At 36.1% G+C, this 25673-nt stretch overlaps 1 pseudogene; it reads right to left on the reverse strand.

Annotated features, from left to right (window-relative positions):
* Nucleotides 1–4356: 4356 nt before the first annotated feature.
* LOC141250547 (uncharacterized) lies at nucleotides 4357–8993 on the reverse strand (annotated as a pseudogene).
* Nucleotides 8994–25673: the final 16680 nt, after the last annotated feature.

Here is a 25673-nt window from a genome sequence, read left to right on the forward strand (position 1 = left end):
AAGGTCATTAACTATATGGTAATATTTATTGAGTCTATCTGTAGTAGGAAGGTTGTTTAAGCATGCTTTCGAGTGGAAAGTTTAATTTTTGGTGGAATGTTAAAGTGCCAGATTTTACATCGAAGGTTTTGTTATTACAAGCTCTAATTAAATGAAAAGCATATTTAGAGGAAAAGGTACCAAACGAGGTGGGGCTCCAAATGACTGAGTCATGGATAGAGGTAGTAGGGATGTAAATTTGTTGGATCTTGGAGATAACTTCCCCGGGGAAGATTTGTCTTAGTTTAGGAGTATCACGTTCCTTGTGATTATTGATGAAGTTTTTAACCTTATTTTTAATGTCAAGATTATGTCCAAACTGGCTAATGTTAATATGAGGAATCAAGCGATCCTTCCAAAATGAGATCTTATGACCATCTCCAACATTCCATCAATGTTGAGAAGGAAATTCTCTTTCAAGGATAGTAGTCTATTGAATTTCCAAGAGAATTTAGGAGATTTATCAATGTCAATGAGAGAAGAGGACTTAATATCTTTCTCATAGATGATGGAGCACCAAATAGAGTCTAGTTTGGTCAAAAGATGCCAGAGCAATTTAATTTGTAAAGCATGATTATTTTCAAAAGAAAGACGGATACCAAGTCCACCTTCATTCTTAGGCTTACATATTTGGTCCCATCCTAGAAGGGGATAAAATTTTCTATTGTAATTGTTCCAATAGAATTTTTGTGAATGTCATTAAATTCTTCACATAAAACTTTTGAAAGGAGGAAACATTTTATGAGATGGTTCATTTTAGATGCTAGGTTGGATTGAATCAAGATGGCCCTACTAGCCCGGGAAAGGGAGTTGGCCTTCTATCGAGAAAGTTGTTAATTGAGATTATTTTTATAGGTCTCAAACATTTTTTATGAATTTTTCCATTGACAATGGGGCTTCCCAAGTATTTTTCAACCTTAGTAGTTTACGGACGCGTAGTTGGGATGTCCAATCAAAATAATCCCTTCAAACTCCTCTACTAAAGTAGAGTGGCAAGTAGGGGTCGAATCCCACAGGGAATCAAAACAATCAATTATTATGATATTAGAAAGACTAACTAATGAAAAGTAACTAATGGGGGATTTTGGAAAAATGTTTTGTTTGTTTTAATTGATTGGGACGAACACTTCATATGGTTGGTCTAACCTACTAGAATGATTCAATGGTCCTAGGTACCTCTATTCGGGTTTTATCTCTATTCCTATTTCCTATATGTCCTCTAAATTGCCCTAATCCATTTACTAGAGTTTCTAGTTAGGTCAACTAGTCCTAATAGCGTCTTACCTACCAACCTAGCCCTGAAACTATCAAGACTAACTCCTAGGCAACATTATGTTCATGAATAGATAGGAAAGCAAATTTCCCTTTGCGTCTATACGTCATTAATCTCCACATCCTTCAAGTCCAACTAGTCCAAGTAGAGATTTGTACCACTAAGTAGGCAAGGTTCTTCAACTAGGATTAACCAGGCCGTACCTAAATTAAATCGAACTAAACAACCGAGGTGATCAATCTAGAAAGTAGATTCAATTCAGTAGATAAATGTGCATAAGAAATTAAAGCAATGGAGACATATTAATATAAGAATCTAAGATAGGAACCTCACATTGGATCATCCTAGTGGCTTGAACAAACCATACAAAGTCTTGGGGGACTACTCCTGGCTCATTGCTAATAACGTAATATGAAATGTGTATTAATTCTTGGATTGCTAGGGAGTAGGAAAAACTCTCCCAATTTATAAGAAATGACAATGATAAACCTAAATGAAACTCTAGACCTGAAGTGTGTGGAAGCCCAGCTCGAAACTATACAAAATCTAGGTAAAAAGCCCACTTAAGCTCTCGAAATTAGGGCTTCTTGCGGCGCAGGATCGAATGAAGACGCGGGTGCATTTCCTTCGGCACGAGCGCGTCGTGGGTGGTGCAGTTGCGCCACTGTGCGAACTGCTTAGTCTGTCCGCGCCTTCTAGGGTGCGGTCGCGCCCTGGGCAAAATGCCCTCTTGTGTCTTCTCTTGGAACGCGCTTGCTCCTCGCCTTCCGCGTCTTCTCTTTTGTGCACATAATCCTCATATTTAGTCACATTGCTCCACGAAGTCAAGATTATGGCAATATGCTCCATTTGTGGCATATTATGCCTATAGTAGATGCTAATATCCACTCTTTATGGTGTACGAGATGCGGCCAATCAGTAGTAGTAGTAATATTCATGAGACTTGCAAATTTACAACATGACTTTTAGACACATTTTTGGAGAACTGAATGGAGCTTTTTTGTAGTTAATAGTAAGGCCACATTTACGAGAGAATTGTTGCAGGAATTGTTTAATGAAGTTAATGTTCTTATCAACGGTCTTGGTAAATATAATAGTGTCATCAACAAAACTGAGAAAAGGGATAATGCTACCATTTTTTATAAATTAGATGCGAATTAATCTGTCTGGGTCGGAGGATTTGAGCAAAAGGATCTTGTACAATATTGCATGGAAAGGATGAAGAGGAAGGAGGGAATGGGATGACCTTGTCGAAGGCCATAAGAGGGAGAATTTTTTTGACTTGGTTGGTTATTAGTGATAACAAATAGTTTAGAGGTAGTTATGCACTGTTCAACGATGTAAATCCATTGTGATCAAATCCAAATGCTGACAACATTTCAAAAAAAGTTCCAATCTAATTGATCATAAGTTTCTTCCATATTGATTTTAATATCCACCCATTTAACTTTTTTGAGTTATTATTATGGAACAAGTGAAATATTTCATGGGCAGCGAGGATATTGTTGCGTATAAGTCTATATTCAACAAAAGCGCTTTGGAATTTAGAGATGAGTTTAGGCAGAATTGGTTTAAGACGATTTAAAAAGAGTTTGGAAATGATTTTACAGGAAGAGTTACAAAGACTTATAGGTCTAAAATGGTTGATATTATAGGGGTTATCATTTTTGGAATACGAGCAATGAAGTCACGATTCTAATAAGAATGCATATGTTTGTCATGAAAGAAAGCTTTAACAGCTTCAAAGAGCAAATGTCTTAAAGGGGTCTAGAATGTTTTGTAAAATTCAATTGAGAAACCATCAAGGCTGGCATTTTATCTTGGGGTTGTTCGAAGATTGCTATTTTTAACTCATCGATAGTAGGAGCTTTGGTAAGAATAAGGTTTTCTTCACGGTTTATCAATTTAGGTATGATTTCAAATTCCTCCTCAGAGATGGCGCAATGGAATTATTTATTGAATCTACGAGAGACTTTAAAGGTGATTCTAGTGGAAATGTCGTTTTTGTTGCTAAGTCACAAGGAGTCCGAGCGTCGAAAACGAAGAATTGCTTGGCGATACGAACAAATTTTGGACACAGAGTGAATATAACTAGTGTTATTATCCATTAAGTTAAAATGCTTGATCATGGCCCTCATTTTCCATAGTTTCGCATGAAAAGTAGGAGTTTAGAATATTTGAGTGTATGATTTTTGATTTGAGATTTCAAATAATTGTTATCAGGAGAGAAGATGAGCCTCTTAAAGAGATTTTTGAATTGGGTTTTAGTGAGTTTGAGGTTATTAAGTTTGTTATTAGTATTACTTTTAACCCAATTTTTAGCGTAGTAATCCAACAACTTCAGTTTGTTAGAGAATCTGAAAATGTATGACCCTTGGAGGTTGATGTAGGATTATCTCCCACAAGCTCGGATCTAGAGTGTTCAACCAACACACACTAAGAACAAGTGTTCTAAGTGTTGTTCAAACTTGAAAACAAGCAAGAACAAGAAGAAAGAAAGAGTTTAAAGGGAAGAAATGGATATGTTCTTGAAGAGAACTTCTCTTGCTATGTAAGGCACCTTGGACTTAACCTCAACACAATACAAGAAGATAAAGATCAAAACAAGCTATAACTTAACACAACATGGAGATATACTACCATGAGCACCAAGAGTTTCCCATTCAACAAGTTTACAAAATCAATTACATAAACAAGATGAAATAGGCAAGGTAAGCAGTTTGATAGATCTGCTCAAACTAATCAAAGATGGCCCATGAGAAACTAGGAGGGAGTTTTTACTCCTACTACAACATCAATTCAATCAAAGGCCCTAGTGAAGGTTAACTTTAGACTTTTATACCTAGGTTGAATCCGGCCCTTTGACACCTAAAAATACTTGAAATAAAGACCAAATTACCCTAAGATAAGTTCCACAAAATAGTTAGGGAAGAGGGTGAAAGCGTTACACCTAGACAACTTAACCGGCTAAGTGTCTAGTTGTGATAGTTGCACAAAAACGCCAAATGCAGCCATGTTGGAGTCCTCCAATGGCTTGGCTGTCTTCATTGGATTTGTTGGGGATGAGAACTTCTTTTACATGCCAGAAGTGTAGAAGCAATGGGTTCCAAATCATGCCCTAAGTCTTGAGTCAAAGTTACTTGTATAATGAGGTCTTGGATCTTCTTTGACATGGCTCTTGTGATGGCTCCTTGGGTAGTTGGCTTGAGGGATGCTCCTGCATCATTCCCTCCCTCTTGAGAGAGGCCTGACCCCAGGCCATCCCCTCCCATAATGGGCAATGGCTCTTCTTGGTTAGTTTCCTCCCATGCTTCATCTTGTTGTTCTTCAAAGAGAGTGAGATCTCCTATGTTGAAAGTTGGATTCACTCCATACTCCTCAGGTAGGTCAATGACATAGGCATTGTCACCAACCACTCTTAACACCTTGAATGGTCCATCTCCTCTTGGAGAAAGCTTGGAAGTTCTTAGGTTTGGAAATCTCTCCTTCCTTAGATGTACCCATACTAGATCACCTTCTTTGAGCAACACCTTCCTTCTAAACTTGTTCTTTGTCCCTGCCACACTCTTGGCCAAACTCTCTAGCCTCTCTCTGGTCCTCTCATGGAGGTCTTTTATGAGCTTCACTTGGTTCTCTGCACTATAGTCACACTTCTCTTTGCAAGGCAAAGGAATAAGATCAAATGGGGTTAGGGGGTTAGTGCCATAAACACACATGAATGGGCTCAGTTTTGTGCTAGAATGGGTAGCTCTATTGTAGGCAAACTCCACATGTGGTAAAAAGTCTTCCCATGCCTTTAGGTTACTCTTAATCAAGGCTCTAAGCACTGTACCTAAGGTTCTATTGGTCACTTCCGTTTGTCCATCCGTTTGTGGGTGACTAGATGTGGAAAATAAAAGTCTAGTGCCTATCTTTCCCCACAAGGTTCTCCAAAAATGGCTAAGGAATTTAGGATCTCTATCACTCACAATGGTCCTAGGTAAGCCATGTAGTCTTACAACCTCAGAAAAGAACAAGTTAGCTACATTAGTGACATCCTCAGTTTTGTGACAAGCAATGAAATGTGCCATCTTACTAAACCTATCTACCACCACAAAGATGGAATCTCTACCCCTTCTAGTCCTAGGCAAACCAACTATAAAGTCCATACTAATGTCTAGCCATGGTGCACTAGGTATAGGCAATGGTGTGTACAATCCTTGGGGTTTAACTTTGGATTTGGCCTTAAGGCACTCTATGCATCTCTTAAGCATGTGTTCTATGTCTTTGAGCATATGAGGCCAAAAGAAATGGGAACTCATAATGGATAGAGTCTTGTCTCTCCCAAAGTGCCCCATTAGTCCTCCCTTGTGAGATTCCTCCACAAGAAGAAGCCTAAGAGAACACTTAGGTATACAAACTCTATCAACCTTAAACAAGAATCCATCAAACAAATAATACTTGCCCAATTGACCCTTGTCAAGGCAATGAGCATAGATAGCTCCAAAATCAGAATCATGTCCATAGAGTTCCTTGATGTAGGTGAAACCTAACACCTTGGAATCAAGGGTGGTGAGCAAGGCATGCCTCCTAGAGAGAGCATCAGCCACTACATTGTCTTTCCCTTTCTTATACTTGATAATATAAGGGAAAGTCTCAATGAACTCCATCCATCTACCATGCCTCCTATCAAGTTTGTCTTGGCTTCTAAAGTGTTTAAGTGACTCATGGTCAGTATGTAAGACAAACTCACTAGGCCAAAGATAATGTTGCCAAGTTTTCAACACCCTAAGCAAGGCATACAATTCTTTGTCATAAGTAGAATAGTTTAGAGTTGCACCCTTGAGTTTCTCACTAAAGAAAGCAATAGGCTTACCCTCTTGCATAAGCACTCCTCCAATTCCCACACCACTTGCATCACACTCAACCTCAAAGGGTCTTGTAAAATCTGGTAGAACTAGGAGTGGTGCCTCGGTTAGCTTAGCCTTGAGCTCATTGAATGCTTCTTCTTGCCTTGGTCCCCATTGGAATATGACATTCTTCTTTGTGAGTTCAGTTAAGGGGGAGGCAATGGTGCTAAAGTCTTTGACAAATCTTCTATAGAAGCTAGCAAGCCCTTGGAAGCTCCTAACTTGTGTTGCACTTGTTGGAGTTGGCCAATCTTGTATGGCTTTGATCTTGTCCTTGTCCACCTCCAACCCCTTAGAACTCACTACAAAGCCAAGAAAAGTTATATGATTAGAGTAGAAATCACATTTCTTAATATTAGCAAAGAGTGATTCATTTTTGAGCTTGGATAATACTTCCCTTAGGTGGTAGGCATGGTCAAGTAGAGATTTAGAGTAGATGAGAATGTCATCAAAGTAAACCACAACAAACTGGCCTATAAAGCTTCTTAGCACATGGTTCATCAATCTCATGAAGGTTTATGGAGCATTGGTGAGGCCAAATGGCATGATAAGCCATTCATAGAGGCCAAACTTGGTCTTGAATGCGGTTTTCCATTCATCACCTTCTCTCATTCTTATTTGATGATAACCACTCTTGAGATCTATCTTGGAGAAGCATGTGGCTCCATGGAGCTCATCTAACATGTCATCAAGCCTTGGGATTGGATGTCTATACTTGATTGTGATGTTGTTGATGGCTCTACAATCCACACACATTCTCATGGTGCCTTCTTTCTTTGGCACTTAGAGAATTGGCACGGCACAAGGTGACATACTCTCCCTAATGTACCCCTTCTCTAGTAACTCTTGCACTTGTGTCTCCACTTCCTTACTCTCCATGGGATTCATCTTATAGGCTGGCCTATTAGGGAGTATAGAACCGGGTATGAAGTCTATTTGGTGCTCTATGCCCCTAAGTGGAGGAAGGCCTAGTGGTAGCTCTTGTGGAAACACTTCATGGAAGGAATCTAGGACATCTTGAATGGGTTTAGGTAGGGTGATTTGTGGGTTCTCTGAGGTCATGTTGTGTCTTTTCACTAAGCTCATGAGTCTTGCATCTTTGGGCACAAAATCATCCTCCTTAACTTCTTTGAACACAAGCATGGAAAATTGTCCTTGGCACTTGGAAGTATACATAGCCAATGGCTTGTCTTTGATCCTAGGCTTCTCCTTCACCTTATCCTTCATTCTCTTAGCTTCTGCAGCTTCAACAATTTGGTGAGGAGTCATAGGTTTCAAAGTGGTTAGTTTTCCATTAAACATAAAGGTATACTTGTTTGTGAACCCATCATGTGTGACCTTATTATCATATTGCCAAGGCCTACCTAGTAATAGATGACATGCTTGCATAGGTAAGATATCACATAGGATGGTGTCTACATAGTGTCCTATCTTAAGTGTGACTTTGCATTGCTTATGGACCTTAAGTTCTCCAGAATCATTCATCCAATGCAACTTATAAGGTCTAGGGTGCAAGATTGAAGGTAGGCTAAGTTTGTCAACTAACTCACTACTAGCAATGTTGCAACAAATCCCTCCATCTATGATCACATCACACACTTTATCTTTGATCACACATCTACTATGAAACAAGTTTTCTCTTTGATTATCTTCCACTAACTCAGTTTGCACACTAAAAGCTCTTTTGCAAATTAACACTTCTCCTTGTTCATATTCTATCTCATCATTGTCCTCTCCTAAGTCATCTTCTATAGCAAGATTAGGGTCATTCTCCTCAGTTTCACTCTCTGATTCATATTGTCCTAGGGCATTGATAACCATCACTCTTTTGTTAGGACAATCTCTCATAAAATGGCCCTTTCCTTTGCACTTAAAACATTCTAAACTACTAGACTTAGGATGCACATTGTTGGATGTTTGAGGGGGTTTAGAAGTACTCCCTTGAGTGCCCATGGCATTGCCTTGGGGCTTAGGAAAGTCTCTTGAAGGTGGGGCAACCTTAGGCTGAAATGGGGTGCTAGATGATGGCCTTCCATTCCATGTGTTGCCTTGAGTAGTAGGCCTAGATGTTGGCCTTGAAGTTTGCAACAATCTTTGCTTCATTTTCCTTTCCACCTTAATAGCATTGTGTAAGAGTTGATCACTTGTTTCATAAGGGTACATATCCACTTCTAGGGAGATAGATGGATTCAAGACCCTTAAGAATCTAGCATTGGTGTCCACTAGATCCTCTTTAACGTCAGCCTTGATCATGGCCATGTGCATGGCATTGTACACTTCCTCCACACTCATGCTTCCTTGTTTCAAACTCTCTAGCTTGTATCTAAGCTCTCTTTTGTAATGTTCTGGTACAAACCTCTCTCTCATGTGTCTCTTCATGTCATTCCAAGTGGTGATAGGTTGTGCAAAGGCATCCCTTCTCCCTTGAGTGAAACTATCCCACATAGCATGGCATAGTCTTGAAACTCCAATGTTGCAAGTTGTATCTTCTTCATCTCGGGGAAGTTGTGACAAGCCCAAATCTGATCCATTTTCCTCTCCCACACTAAGTACAAGTCAGGATCACACTTTCCCTCAAAGCTAGGGATTTTGACCTTCACTTTACCAATACCATCTTCCTCTCTTGGCCTAGGAGCTTAATCATATCTTTGCTCATGTCTTTGGAACCTTGGCCTCCTTCCTCTTCCTCCTTGCCTCATATACCTATCCCCCTGAAACTCATCAACACCATCATCACTATACCTATTCCATTCAGGAGAGTTAGGGTTAGAAAACTCCCTTGGATAGTTCATTGGTGGAGGTCTAGGCCATGGTGAGACAATGGGTCTAGTGGGTATTCTTATGGGATCCGGCCTTAGGTGAGGTGATATGGGTTCATGCCTCACTTCTTGGTTTGGTAATGGTAGTTGAGTGTGTGGGTGTGTGAATTCCCTCCAACTTCAAATTGGGCCCCTAGAACTATAGGTGGAGTTCTAGGCTTGTCTTGTTTGGATTCAACGGTGGCTAGCCTACTAGAGAGATCACCAATGACCTTCTTCAAGTCACTAAGAATGTTCACTAAATCAGGTTGATTAGTGATGCTATTGTCCGAGGGTAGGTGTGGGTGAACCTCCTCTTGTTGAGATCCATGTTGGGATCCTTGTTGTGAGCTAGGCATGATCAAAGACAACAAACAATGAACAATGTTAATGTTAGTCTAATAAGCTTGTGTTTGCTTGTGTTTGAATCACTCTACACTCTTTAATGTCCTCTCAACCTTGGCTATTTGATCACCTTATAAATGCAATGTGATGCTAGTAACACTTGTTAGCTTGGTACACTAAGATGCTTAATCAACAAAGAGTTATAGCTAGCATAGACAAGCAAGTGCACTTGTAAGAAGATGATGTAGGAAAGTGTTTAGTTCAAAGGGACTTGAGAACGTCTTACCTCAGTTATGGTGCATAAAGAAGCCCTTGAAATGCCCTTGTACTTGGCTAAGTGTAGCCAAGTACAAGGCATAGGGGTGGGGTTAGGCTAGGTGTGAGGGGCTCATGGCAATCCCCTCTCTCCTTCTTCTTTATGTGCTTTAGGAAACTTGGTCACGTTCCAAATGTTGCACTTGGAGTACACAACAAAAGGTACAAGATTTAGTTAAGAAAAGGCAAGCTAGCACGTTACCCGGGGTACAAAAAGTGTGTTGCAAGCAACTTTGGGTGTTTGTTTCAAGAGGTTAATGAGCTGCAATGGATGTGAACTTTCTTGATCCTTGTAGTGGGGGTTTTTCTATGTGGAAGGCTCAGATCACATCCAAAAAGGCACGACCCAATGAGGCTGCAAAGTCTTGTGATATGCTAGGTCAACACTTTTGAAAAGTAGAAAATGACACTTTACCGCTTTGGGAATGATTTTTGGCTTTAGTGTTTGGACAATCTACTCGTGCCCTTGGCCTGATTTTTGTTGCCCTCAACAGATCAAATGTTTTTCTTCATGGGGCTCATAAGTGTTCTTCATTTGGTTGTGTTTGGTTTGAGGTGTGAAGCTTCAAAGTTGGGTTCTTGACCACTTTTGTGCATGAAATCAAGCACCTGGTTAGGTTTTGGCTTTGGTTCTCTCTTAGACACTCCCTCAACTTTGCTTGGTGATTCCTTAGGCCTCTTCAAACACTTCCAACTTGGGTTTTAGTTCCTGCAAATACTCAAAAGATTCATTAGACTTAGACCAACAAAAAGGCACACAACAACAAGGCTTGGCTAGTGTTTTTGGGGCTGTTTTTGGTGTGACTTTGCAAGTGTTGCAAATCACTTTGTTTTTGTGTTTTTAAGGATGAGAGATGGTTGAAAACTCAGCTGAGCTCTGATACCACTTGATGTAGGATTATCTCCCACAAGCTCGGATCTAGAGTGTTCAACCAACACACACTAAGAACAAGTGTTCTAAGTGTTGTTCAAACTTGAAAACAAGCAAGAACAAGAAGAAAGAAAGAGTTTAAAGGGAAGAAATGGATATGTTCTTGAAGAGAACTTCTCTTGCTATGTAAGGCACCTTGGACTTAACCTCAACACAATACAAGAAGATAAAGATCAAAACAAGCTATAACTTAACACAACATGGAGATATACTACCATGAGCACCAAGAGTTTCCCATTCAACAAGTTTACAAAATCAATTACATAAACAAGATGAAATAGGCAAGGTAAGCAGTTTGATAGATCTGCTCAAACTAATCAAAGATGGCCCATGAGAAACTAGGAGGAGTTTTTACTCTACTACAACATCAATTCAATCAAAGGCCCCTAGTGAAGGTTAACTTTAGACTTTTATACCTAGGTTGAATCCGGCCCTTTGACACCTAAAAATACTTGAAATAAAGACCAAATTACCCTAAGATAAGTTCCACAAAATAGTTAGGGAAGAGGGTGAAAACGTTACACCTAGACAACTTAACCGGCTAAGTGTCTAGTTGTGATAGTTGCACAAAAACGCCAAATGCAGCCATGTTGGAGTCCTCCAATGGCTTGGCTGTCTTCATTGGATTTGTTGGGGATGAGAACTTCTTTTACATGCCAGAAGTGTAGAAGCAATGGGTTCCAAATCATGCCCTAAGTCTTGAGTCAAAGTTACTTGTATAATGAGGTCTTGGATCTTCTTTGACATGGCTCTTGTGATGGCTCCTTGGGTAGTTGGCTTGAGGGATGCTCCTGCATCAGAGGTTATATTTCCAATCTGTTTTAACCATGTTTCTATAAGAGTTAAATTCAGCCCAAGTATTCTCGTATTAGAACGGGACCTTGACTCCATTATGAGGATTACCGATTTGGAAGGTGATAAGACAATGGTCGGAGGTGGTAGAGGGATGATGTTTGTTAGTAGATTTCAATTAGATCTAATGTAAAGAACCATAAAAGAATACACGATCAAGGCATTCTAGAATGTTACTGGAGTAATTTTGAGACTTTCGCCAAGTAAATGGAAAACACGAATACTTAGAGTCAATAAGACCTAGATCTATTATTAATTTATTTAAGCTGGCAAAGCGACTAGGGTTTGGATCAATGCCGCCAAATTTATTAAGGGGAGAGATAATCTCATTAAGATAGCCGATAATTATACAAGGAAGGTTAACATTGTTAATATTCTAAATTATTTTATCCCAAAAGGAATCATTTTATCTTCTTTAGATGGAGAATAAATTAATATGAGAAGGATCTTGGTAGATAATGTCTCGAATTGAACAAAAAAGGCATTCTGAATGGTTAGATGAAGCTGGAGGGTTTGAGTATTAAAGTTTCTTTTAACAGAATCCATAATCCCCCTCGAGTGCCACAAGAAGGACACCAAAAGAGCTTATTAAACTCTAATTTCTTAATCTCATGGGTCTGAGGCATTTTAGCCGTTTTAGTTTCGGACAGGCATAGAAGATCAAAATGATTCGTATTTTGAAGAAATTTAGTTCGGCTTGAAAGGAAGATCTCTTGACATTTCTAATGTTCCAATATCCAATATTCATAAATAAATTATTGAAAGTTTGCTACGAACCTCATAACTAATGCAAATTACAATGTTAATAGGGAATTTCAAGTATATTTTCAAGAGTAAGTTTTGATGGTTGTAGCCTTCGTTTTATCTGGCTTTCGCCTGAATAGAGTGGTTTTCGCATTGAATTGAGTGGATTTCGGCCAATACAAATTTACCAATCACCAAAGTAACAATACCAAAAGAAAATGTTGATCTGGAGAGAGGTATTAATTCTTGGATTCCTAGGGAGGAGGCAAAGCTCTTCTTTTTTATAAAAAATGACAATGCTAAACCTAAATGAAAACCTAAAAGTAAATTGTGTGGAAGCCCAACCCGAAACTATACAAAATCTAGGTAAAAACCTACTTAAGCTCCCGAAATTAGGGATTGTTGTGATGCAGGATCAGATGAAGACGCGGGTGCGTTTCTGTCGGCACTGTCCTGCCGAGCTCTAGTGGCTTGGGCGCGGGCGCGTCCTGGGTGACGCGGTCACCACTGTGCGAACAACTCAGTCTGGCCACGCCTGCTACGACGAGGTCGCGCCCTGGGAAAAATGCCCCTCTTGTGTCTTCTCTTGGCACACGCTTTCTCCTTTGCTTGCGCGTCTTCTCCCTTGTGCACGTAATCCTTGTATTTAGTCACTTTGCTCCACGAAGTCAAGATTATGGCAATATGCTCCATTTGTGGCCTATTATGCCTATAGTTGATGTTAATTTCCACTCTTTATGGTGCACGAGATGCGGCCAATAAGTAGTAGTAGTAATATTCATGAGACTTGCCAAATTTTCAGCATGAGGTTTAGACACATTTTTGGAGAACTGAATGGAGCTTTCTTGTAGTTAATAGTAAGTCCACTTTTGCGAGAGAATTGTTCCAGGAATTGTTTAATGAAGTTAATGTTCTCATCAGCGGTGTAGGTAAATATAATAGTGTCATCAGTAAAACTGAGAAAAGGGATAATGCTACCATTTTTATAAGTTGGATGTGATTTAATTTGTCTGGGTGGGAGGCTTTGAGCAAAAGAATCTTGTATAATATTCCATGGAAAGGATGAAGAGGAAGGAGGGAATGGGATGACCTTGTCGTAGGCCATAAGAGGGAGAAATTTTTTGACCTGGTTGGTTATTAGTGAGAGCAAACAGTTTAGAGGTAGTTATGCATTGTTCAATGATGTAAATCCAATTGTGATCAAATTCAAATACAAACAACATTTCAAACAAAGTTCCAATCTAAATTATCATAAGCTTTTTCCATATCGATTTAATATCCATCCATTAAATTTTTTGAGTTATTATTATGGAACGAGTTAAATATTTCATGAGCAATAGGGATATTGTCGCGTATAAGTCTATCTTCAACAAAGACTCTTTGGAATTTAGAGATGAGTTTGGGCATAATTGGTTTGAGACGATTTAATAAGAGTTTGGAAATGATTTTATAGGAAGAGTTACAAAGACTTATAGGTCTAAAGTGGTTAATATTATAGGGGTTATCAATTTTTTGAATAAGAGCAATGAAGGCACGATTCTAATAAGAATGCATACGTTTGACATGAAAGAAAGCTTTAACAGTTTCAAAGAGCAAATGTCTTAAAGTGTTCCAGAAAGCTTTGTAAAATTCAATCGAGAAACCATAAGGGACTGGCGTTTTATCTAGGGGTTGTTGGAAGATTGCTATTTCTAACTCATCCATAGTAGGAGTTTTGGTAAGAATAAGGTTTTCTTCAGGGTTTATCAATTTAGGGATGATTTCAAATTCCTCCTCAGAGATGGCACAATGGAATTATTTATTGAATCTATGAGAGAGTTTAAAGGTGATTCTAGTGGAAATGTCATTTTTCTTGGTAAGGAACAAGGAGTCCGAGCCTTGGAAACAAAGAATTGCTTGGAGATACGAACGAATTTTGGACACAAAGTGAATATAACTAGTGTTATTATCCATTAAGGTAAAATGCTTGATCTTGGCCCTGCTTTTCTAGAATTTCGCATGAAAAGTTAGGAGTTAAAGAATATTTGAGTGTGGATTTTTATTTGAGATTTTAAATAATTGTTATCAGGGGAGAGTACGAGCCTCAGAAAGAGATTTTCTAATCGGGTTAGTTTGAGTTGATTAAGGTTATTATTAGTATTACTTTTAACCCAATTTTTACAGTAGTATTTCAACAACTTCAGTTTGTTAGAGAATATGAAAATGTATGGCCCTTGAAGATTATATTTCAATCTGTTTTAACGATGTTTCTATAAGAGTTAAAGTCAACCCAAGCATTCTCGTATCAGATGGGGACCTTGACTCCATTATGAGGATTACCGATTTGGAAGGAGATAAGACAATGGTCGGGTGCGGTAAATGGGTGATGTTTGTAAGTAGATTTCGATTAGATCTCATGTAAAGAACCATGGAAGGGGACACGATCAAGGCGTTCTAGAATGTTACTGGATTAATTTTGAGACTTTCGTCAAGTAAATGGAAAACATGAATACTTAGAGTCAATAAGACCTAGATCTATTATTAATTAATTTAAGCGGGCAAAGCGGCGAGGGTTTGGATCAATACCACCAAATTTATTGAGGGGAGAGATAATCTCATTAAGATCGCCGATAATTATACAAGGAAGGTTAATGTTGTCAATATTATCAATGATTTTATCCCAAAAGGAATCATTTTATTTTCTTTAGATGGAGTATAAATGAATATGAGAAGGATCTTGGTAGATCATGTCTCAAATTGAACGGAAAAGGCATTCTGAATTGTTAGATGAAGCTGGTGGGTTTGAGTATTAAGGTCTCTTTCAAAAGAATCCATAAGCCCCCTCGAGTGCCACAAGAAGGACACCAAAAGAGCTTATCAAACTCTAATTTCTTAATCTCATGGGTCTGAGGCATTTTATCCATTTTAGTTTCGGCCAAGCAGAAAAGATCAAAATGATTCGTATTTTGAAGAAATTTAATTTCGGTCTGAAAGGAAGATCTCTTGACAATTCTAATATTCCAATATCCAATTTTCATTAGTAAATTATTGAAAGTTTGTTGAGAACCTGATAATTAATGCAAATTGGAATTTTAATAGGGAATTTCAAGTATATTTTCAAGAGCAAAGTTTTGATGGTTGTAGCCTTTGTTTATCCGCCTTTCTCCTTGAATTGAGTGGATTTAGGTCAACACAAATTTACCAATCACCAAAGTAACAATACCGAAAGAAAATGTAGATCTGGAGAGGGGTGCTCATAATAAAACCCCCATCAAAAGGAGTTGGCATGCTGGTGAGCACCCCTAGGGACCAGAGAAGAACAAAAAAAGAAATACAAAACGGAGTAAAGGAGGAAGACGAAATACCATATACAATAACAGTTCAACAAAGAAAGAACTATACAAATTTCACAACTGAGATATAAAATGGTTACAAAGGGGATACTCACCTGGCTAAATGGTAGGGTGCAGGAGCGGAGATGGCTGTGATGTTGTAGTTGAAGCAAAGAGAGAGAAGCGCGAAACTGAGGGAGGGCGAGGGGAGACACTTCGGAACCCGAGATCCAAGATGGATGAGGGTGTAAAGGTCTACTTTTCCATTGTAGAAGAAGGCATCGAACAAGCGGAGGTGGCCACCAGGACATGATCTTCAACACTGACAACAACCCCAGAACGAAGCCCAATTGTCGGGGAAGGGGCGTCTAGTGAAACCACATGGGAGGAGGCCTCACCGACAACCACAACACTCTCAGCACAAGCGGAGGCAACTGAAAATCAAGAGGCTTACCATTGCCGGATACGGATGCATCAAGGGGACGAGGAGAAGAGACGGACGGTGGGGGCCACAACGGGCGGGATCGAGATTGAGGGGGAAGGAAAGAGGCAACCAGGACGATATAACCGATAGCTTATCTAGAGTGGGAAAGGATGTGCAGAGAGAGATCTACTGCCCTTCACACAAAGAGAAGGAAATTGGAAGAGGGATGAAATGAACTGAAGGCGGGATAGATGTAAAAGGAAATAGGGTTTTGGTTCAAAGGAGAGATTTTCAAAGGGAAAGTACCAAATTTTTGTTCTCAAAACACTTAATATTCATTTTCTATATAATTTTCATTTTCATGTAAGGTTCATTTGTCCTTTGAAGGCTTATGTATGATTATTTCTTCTCTAACCTCTTTCCAATGAGAATTCCTTGTAATTTTCAGAAGGGTGACACTTCCTTTGATAATGTTTTATTTAGAGGTTTTTCCAAAATAAAATAAATATATAGACACAAATGATTTTTTAACCCTAAGCACATTTCAAGATTCATTTTCTTAATTATAGAATCAAAAGTTTTCGTCTTTGTCATGGTTTCATTACCATATTATATGACATTCTTGACATTATAAAATTGACCAAACAAAACAACAAAACAACTTGTGGTTTTTTTATATCTTATCTTTACACCTTTTCAACGCTTGAATCATTTTCATAAACTAATCCAGTTTATCATTTATCATTTATATTCATGTTAATGTTCATTTTACAGGTGAACAAACTGTTATGATACCCTAAACAACATAACTGAATCAAGTAAAAAGATTCTAGGATATCACATAAAATTGAGTTGTACTACTATTTACCACTCGTTGAGCCACGTCACTAAAGAGTCTTCTCATAATATGTGAATGAGTTTTCTCCATCCCAATGAAATCCTTCTTGGTGGAGAGGCTTCATCCTATTAGTCTCCCTTGATTGCCTTATTACATTTCTTATGAGGGTAACCCTTATTTGGACATATTATATTGCGATGTCAGAAGACTTGACGAGTTGTTGGATAATTAATCACCTTCGGATTCAGAGTCCACCTAACCTACTCGGAAGACTAATGAGGATGATAGGATTTCACCTAGGGCCGGTTACACTACTAAATTTAACACATTATGTAGTAGATTTTACCAACGATTTTATCTATTATGGTGGTTTATTGCAGCGATTTAGGTAAGTTGAGAATTGTTGTGCTGATTTAGATATTATGTGGCGGTTTTATGTACTTAAAAGTATTTTAATGTTTTTAAGACTTTATGTGATGGTTTTACAAATAAATTGTAATGGTTGTTTAGGCTATTGAGGTGTTTTAGAAGAAAAAAACTAATGTGGTGGTTTTAAGTGGAGCGCGTACCCCTTTTAAAATACCCAAAATGCTCCTTGATCCATGATCTTCCAGAAGTCGAACAAAAAGAGAAAGAAAAAATGAAAAAGTAAAAAAATAAAATAACAGGTACTAACAAGTTAAAACCGTGTAAAAATATTTTTTTTTAAAAAAAATTAAGGATATAAATGTAAAAACACATTCTTTTGACAGATTCTTTAACAACACAATAGAAAGGGTATGGAATTGGTGACAAATTAGATGTAAGCGGAATTTTAAAATAATTAGTAATATACGGGGTGGTTCGTCACAAAGTGGTCTATATATGGGGTGGTTATAAGAAAAAAATCTCTAACTACATAATAACATACTACCAATCATAACAACTATATTGGGAAATTTTAACTAGCTAACTATATGTAATGACAATTTGAGTGAGGTTTTAGAAGAAAGATATAATAGTTTTATGATGTTTTTGTCATAACATTATTATGCGATGGACGAGGTTTTTAGTTATCTTGGAGAAGATTGTTATTTAGTTTTTTAATTTATTTTGAATATATTTTAATATATATTGTAATCATCTAAACTTATTATTAATAAAATAAAAATTGTTTGCCTTAAAAAAAACTTTATGCTTTATCAATATGAGTGAGCATTTGGATCATATATAAGCATTGTTCTTGTGTTTACAATATTAGAAAAAGAACTATAAAAAATATCATATAATGAGATATAGAAAAATCATGTAAAACATCTAGGATTGGAAGTGTAATTAGGAACAAACACTGAGCTTTGATGTTGAGCACTAGCTAGATCTATAAAAAAGGAACATAGTTTTCATAGTTACTCTAGCCTTTGTATTTATAGTTACAAAATTGCCTAATGTTTAATGAACATGTCAACATACTCTTCTTAGGCATTTTGCTAAGTAGAACTTCATAATGATATTTTTACTCTCATAAATTAACATGCCACAATACTGTTATTAGGAATTTTATAAATGGCTATTGTTGCACTTATTTTTTGTTTTTAGTATCCTCTCAACAAATATTGTTGTTCTTCACATTTGGCAAGCTAGTTTTTGTTTATTATTACTAGTTAAAAAATGATAATTTATGGCATGTTTTTCAAGGAAGATCGCGAAGCATTAGAGGCAATGTGCTTGCACACGTAGAAGGTGTTTAATAAGTTAATGAAGCAAAATTATAACTATAATAAAATGAATAAAATTTCCTTATTTGTTTTTTGTCCATTTGTTATCGCTGATTTTTCTCCATTCTTATGCAAATGCAGATTTAGCTGATTTGGTTTTATCAATAGATTTTGACGACATGCATTCACAATGTTTTGGAGGTTGATATTTTTTTAAGATTATTTAATGATCTAGTATTTAAAAGGTCAATTTTAAAACAAGTTAAAGAATTTTGAATTTTGTCATTACAATTGTTAGAATTGGCTAAATGTGGTAGCTAGATGTGGTTATATTCATGTATAATATTTCTAATCTCTTTAATAAAAAATACATTTTATAATGTACTTTATTGTTTATATTTTATATTTAATTGTTGTAATATATAATAGTTTGAATAATAAATGTATTATGCATATAATTGGCTGAGTATATTAAACTTCTACAAAAGTTCAAGTGGAAAAGAAACTGTAAAGCCGTCACTTAAGGTAGTGTTTTACACGTTTGAAAAGCTATAGCGACGATTTTTACTATATTTTTAAAATACTGCAATAGGTTACAAACTATTGCACTAGTGTAAAATCGTCATAATTATCCCTTAAGTAACAGTGACAGATGAAACGGTAAAAAACCGCTACAATGCTATCTCTATTGTTCGACTTCTAAATGTAAGCGTGGAGGGGAGTTCCCTCTCCAGTTGTTTTATAAATTGAGTATGTAGACACAATTACTCTATTTTAGACATTAAATCCATTTTATTCGTTTAGTCTTTTAATGCTCAGTTACTTACGGAAATAACATAACACAACGATATGGCTTAATTAGTGGAGTACAAATTTAAATCATACTGGAGCACAATCTCATGTTCACATACAAGTATAAATTCGTAATTTCTTCATCCATTTCTTCTTACCGATTTTCAAATCCAAGAGACGAGAAAAATATGAATTAGCTCAACTAATCTTGTAATAAGAACTATGTAAGCATGTTTTGTTGTTTGAATACTCATAAATTACGAAGTGTTAGTGTATTTAAGTATATATTCTGTTTTTTCGTAAACTATTGCAGTTGAAAGTGAATAAAAGAAATAGACTTTAAAATTTCTTAGAGAGAGGGGTAATTGATTTTCTCTTACGTGACTTGTTTTCTAATAATAGTTCTCATTGTAAACTATTATATTTTTATATTTGTCGATTTTTAATCATAACAAGTCAACTTTTACAAACTTAGTTTCTTTCATATTTTTCTAACACCTACAATCCTACACCAACACACTTACATCTAGCATATTCAAACTCTGTGGAACTTTCATTATTAAATAAGTTAGCATCCACAGAACATTTTATAAAGTTGGGGAATAGGGTTAACGATTTTGGAACAACAATATAAAAATGCGTGGATTAAATGCCCTTAACAAATTAAGCTATTAAGGAAATATATGTATTAAAAATTAATGCACACTCAACTAGAAAGTTTTAAATATTGCACAATAATTATATTTTGATGCACATTCATAACAATCGTCTTTATAAATGCTTATTTATTAAAAAATCTTGCACATTTTATAAGAGAACCTTGCATAGCAATAATATTTTAATGTACATACGCTTTTAAAATATATTCACATTTTATTTGAAAAGCTTTGAACATATATTAACATTTTTATGCACATGTGTTAAGAAATCTTGCACAATTACTAAGAAAAACATTGTACAATTATAATATTTTAATACACTTCTACAACAACTAAATTCACAAACCTTACATATTTAATAACAAAATATTGCACATATATATGAAAATAACGCACAAATTAATAATAAAAGGCTTAAACATATATTAAATTTCTAGCCACATTATAAGGAAATTTTGGGAAAAAATATACCTATTCATTGTCTAATGCCCATTCACTTAGAATACCTTCACATTTACTCACACTTACACAATTTTATATAAAACTTTGCTCAAACATGTAATTATCCAATTATCAAATCAAATATATATAGAAAAAATTATACTAACTAATTTATTTTGCTAATTTTATTAAGAATATAACCCTCATTTTATTAGTTATCAAATACTAACCATTATATAGATACTTTTCTAATTGATTTTTTTTTTCATTCTTGCACTCGCACATCTCTTCTCTGACTTCTCTCTCCCTCTTCACACACATAGTCGATCTTTGGTCTCTGGTCTCCGAAGGGGACCTGGCGACTCGAGCAGCATGAGGTTTTGAAACCCTAATTTGCAACACCTAGGGTTTGTTTGCGAGATCCATCGGGAGGCATAATTTCCTGATCAAATGTCCACCACATCTCAATTGCAGGGATTTATCCGAAGAATTTCAAGGTGCTCCTGTTCCCTGCAAACAGCTATACGGTGATAGAGCTAGGTGGCTCAGATGGCGATATTAGGGGCTCTACTATTACTTCTGAATCATCTTATAGATTTGGGGGTATGGTTCTTGATCAATATATGGATTCATTAACTCTTGATAGAGTCAGGCGTTGGTGTGTATCCAAGACTGGCTTAGAGCAGAACAACAAGGTGCTCGAAATATAACAACACTTCATGAATGTGTTTTCGATTGTTGACTTTGGTTTTCTGACATCAAATTCATTTCTTATGCAGAATCCAATCCATCCACCACTATAATGCCTCAATCTTTATGCATTAAAGCAAGTAGTACCCTTTGGTGTGATTCTAATAATATTTACCCCATCCTTTTGATAAATCTTGTTGGTGCTTTTAGCAATTCCAGTTGTCCCCTTGAAACAAAAGAGAGATAGAAATTCAACTCTAAAGGCCTCCTTGGTGACTGACTTTCATGGTTTGGATATTTTCTCTAGTAATTTACTATCTCTTGTTTGAAGATGAAAGTGAGAGATGTTCACCCGGTCTGACTTTAGCAGCTGATTTTTTGCGCTTGTAAGAGCTTAAATCCTCTCTCACTGATCACAAATTTGTAAGGGTTGTGATCTATATGGCTTTGTCCCTCTGTAAAAAACGTGAACCAAATATGTTGATTGGTTTGCAGAAATGGATGTATAGCAATTTTTCTGCAGAGGAAAAACAAATACCTGACAATTTATTGTGGATTAATGGTCTTGTGTATGTAGCAAAGGGACAATATGAGAATCTTCTGCTTTTTTGCTCACTTTATAGAAAGAGGACTCGCTCAATTTCAGGGGTGACACTTTTTAAAGATTAATAACACTATTTTCAAGCTTGATGATATTTTTTAAGGTTGATGACACTATTTTCAAGACTGGTGACCATTGTTGTTAGGATCGCGATCCGGATCGTAGGATCATAGATCCAAAATTTGCAAAACGATCCCGACCCTATGGTGGATCGGACCTATGCTAGGATCAGACTCAAAATCTTACAGGATCAGACAGGATCGTGCATGATCGTATAGGATCAGACATGTAGCATCGTAAGATTCTACAATCTCATTCCCAATTTCTGATTTCCTTCATATAAGTTAATTATTGTACTTAATTGCTTATATAGTTCAATCTTTTTTTAGCTCCAATTTAATTTTCAATGCCATTTAGGTGCAAACAGAGAAGAGAAATCATTTACGTGCCCAAAGGACAACAAATTTGGCTTTCGTATTTCATAACCTTAAAATAAAGTAAAACTATAATGTACGACTTTATTATTATTATTTATTTTTCAAAAAAAATTTGAACTTTAAATTAACCCTCGTACAATCGTTTTAAGTATGCACGACTCTAATACCGATCTTATATGATTAAAAGTTAGTATTTTGGCATTATTTTTCATTGAAATACATATCATAGTCATATTTACCATTTGAATTGTTCAGTAATATAAAATCATAGGATCTTACGATCCTACGACCCGATCCTACCGATCCAAAGTAGGATCTTGATCCTGACGACCATGCTGGTGACATTATTTTCAAGCACTATAACACTTTTTCAAAATTTGATAACACTATTTTCAAAATCGATGACACTATTTTCAAACTTTGTGACAGTTTTTCGAATTTGATGACAATTTTTCAATGATGATGACACTATTTTTAAGTTTCATGATAATTTTTCAAGCCTAATGTCACTATTTTCAAGTTTAATGACACTTTTTTAGGTTAATGACGCTATTCTAAGCTTGATTATATTTTTAAGATTGATTACACTATTTTCAAGGTTGATGGCAATATTTTCAAGTTTGGTGACACTTTTTCAAAATTGATCACAAGTTTTTTAGGGTTGATGACACTATTTTCAAGCTTAATGAAACTTTTCAAGGTTAATGACAATATTTTTAAGGTTGATGATAATATTTTCAAGTTTAAGAATTTTCATCCCAGCAAAAGCGTCATCACTAAAAAGTGTCATCACTAAAAGAATCATTGAAAAAGTGTCATCACATGAAACTGTCATCACATGAAATTATCACCAGTTGAAATTGTCATCATCTTAATGTGTCATCACCTGAAAGTGTGTCATAAAGGAGTTTGTTTAAGCATCTAGTAAAATGGAGGCTAGTTTACTAATTTCACCTATACAATTAGGTTATTTAGCAATATATATATATATATAGATAGATAGATTTAGGTTCTAGCAAAACATGCCTTTATAGTAAAACGGTAGTAATATTGAAACCGTTAGATTAAATTAAAGTAGACGGATATGATTAAAAGTTGGAAATTGCATATAAAAAAAAAATAATGACAAAAAAATCCATCCCTAATTGTAGGGATTTACAATCTTTAGAATTAACTACTCCTCTCTCCTTGCTATACTATTCTCTCTTCCACTTTAGTTCGTTCCACCATTGAAAAAAATTCAATCAATCTTCTTTTTTGTAGTGAGTTCTTTCTCTCTTTTTTGATCACTGGATTGTTAGATCTTAATTTTTTTACGGCCTACTAAATTAAAGTATCAAATTAGGGTTACAAAGTAGATCGAGAATTTTGATTTGGAATTAATTTTTAGGCTAATTAAACACTGGTTCTATGACTAAGTTGATGGTTAAAAGTTAACATTTCCATGTCGAGATTGTTCTTGAAGTTTTCAAAATAGTTTTCCACTTCATTGTATTGTAGCATTGCTTAAATATATGGAAAAGTATCGGGTAATAATACATTCATAAAATAATAAAAAAGAATGAATCTCAGCCGTTGATTTATTGTCAGCTGTCACAATCTAACGGCCGGTACTGCGCGCGTGGGTGAAGCATTTTTTCCCCTTTTCCGTTCCGCTTTTTTCTTCCTCCTGATTTTGTTGGTGAACGTCTTTCAGTACATTGGTGAACATTTAGTATTAAATTGATGAACATATAGCTCAACATTGATGAACATTAACCCTAAAATGTTTGATGAACATTCATCTCAATAATAGTGAACATATAGCTCACAACTGATGAACATATTTTGAAATACTTGATGAACACATAGAGCGTGGACTGTAGCCGGGTCTTTTCTTCCTCCTGATTTTGTTGGTGAACGTCTTTCAGTACATTGGTGAACATTTAGTATTAAATTGATGAACATATAGCTCAACACTGATGAACATTAACCCTCAAATGTTTGACGAACATTCATCTCAATAGTAGTGAACATATAGATCACAACTGATGAACATATTTTGAACACATAGAGCGTGGTAGCCGGGATTGCCAGCGTGGACATGTGCGCGTCCCCGGCCGTTAGATCAAGCACACCCCAACGGCCCAGTGTCATTCTTTTTTATTATTTAGTGATTTATTATCACTAGATTCGGACCCTAAATATATATCCATTTACGACAACTTACTTCTTTCTTACTGTTAAATATGTTTTCACATTTTTTTAATCTCTCTTTTTTGTTAACGTATTTGTGTCAATAATTAGAGTTTGAGTTGTGACCTGATAATATGTACTCAAATCACATCTAAAAATCAGTACTCAAATCACGAAAATCATTACTCAAATTCGCGAAAAATAGAATTAGCAAACATTGAAATTGGTTATTCGTAACATTTAAATCGCGAAAATCGTAACTTGAAATCACGAAAATCATTACTCAAAATCGTGAAAAACAGAATATGCAAACATTTTAAATTAGGTTATTCGTAATAGAGAAATCGCAAAAATCGTAACACGAAATCATGAAAATCATTACTCAAAATCAGAACTTAAATAACGAAAATCTTACAGTTGATTTATGGGGAAAAACACGGCCAAAAATCAGTACTCAAATCTCGAAAATCAGTAAATTAGCGAACCTCTTTTTTTTGCAAACATTGAAATTGAATTATTCGTAACAGAAAAATCGCGAAAAACAGAACGAGAAAGTTCGATAGCAATCTGGAAAAAAATGTATTGCATCGCAAAAAATTATACAACAAATTCCGAAAACTGTACGGTAAATGAAAAAATGCACCTTTATGGATCTGAAAAATCGTAATCCCTAAAAGAATAAACTAGTCAACGATGAACAAGAAAAAATATTTAATGAATTTCTCTGGAGATCATTTGTAACAAGATAAAATTGTAGCCAATGAACGAAACATTTTTTTTATCCTTTTTTTTCCTTCACTAGATTCTCTCCTTTTTTTTGATTAAGTTATTTAATAAATCTAATTTTTCCAATCAAATCCAACCCATCCATTCTCTTCAATCTAATGACCCAGATTAGTACTACCATTTTACCACAACACCGTTTTACTAGAACCCACCTGTCTCTCTCTCTCTCTCTCTCTATATATATATATATATGTTGGTTAAGGCTAAGTTGAGGTTAACCAAGTTCTCTTATTTTGATAATGAAAAATCTATGTGTTTAATGATCTTTGTGTATTTTATGTTTGACATGATATACTCGAGGAGTTTTAGAGTTTTCTACTTTAGAAAGGTGGATATCCGGGGATCACTGACATGGAGAAACGCGAGCTCAAGGATCGTTGGCGTGATTTTCAAGCTAATAAGAACAAGCGCATGGATCACCGTTGCAAAGAAGAACAAGCGCGTGGACTGATGACCTGGCGTGTTAGCTACAGATGTGTGTTTAATTAGAGTTAGTTCCACAACGCTATATATAGCTTATGATTAGTGATTGTAATATGTAGATTTCACATCATAGATTACATAGATATCACTAGCTTGAGAGAGTATTCACTTGTAAGAGCTGAGAAAGGTAGCTTTGTTGTGTAGGAATTGAACTTT

The sequence above is a fragment of the Phyllobates terribilis genome, unplaced genomic scaffold, assembly GCF_046119375.1.
Source record: "Phyllobates terribilis strain yellow unplaced genomic scaffold, ASM4611937v1 Scaffold_5891__1_contigs__length_48422, whole genome shotgun sequence".
NCBI classification, from domain to species: Eukaryota; Metazoa; Chordata; class Amphibia; order Anura; family Dendrobatidae; genus Phyllobates; species Phyllobates terribilis.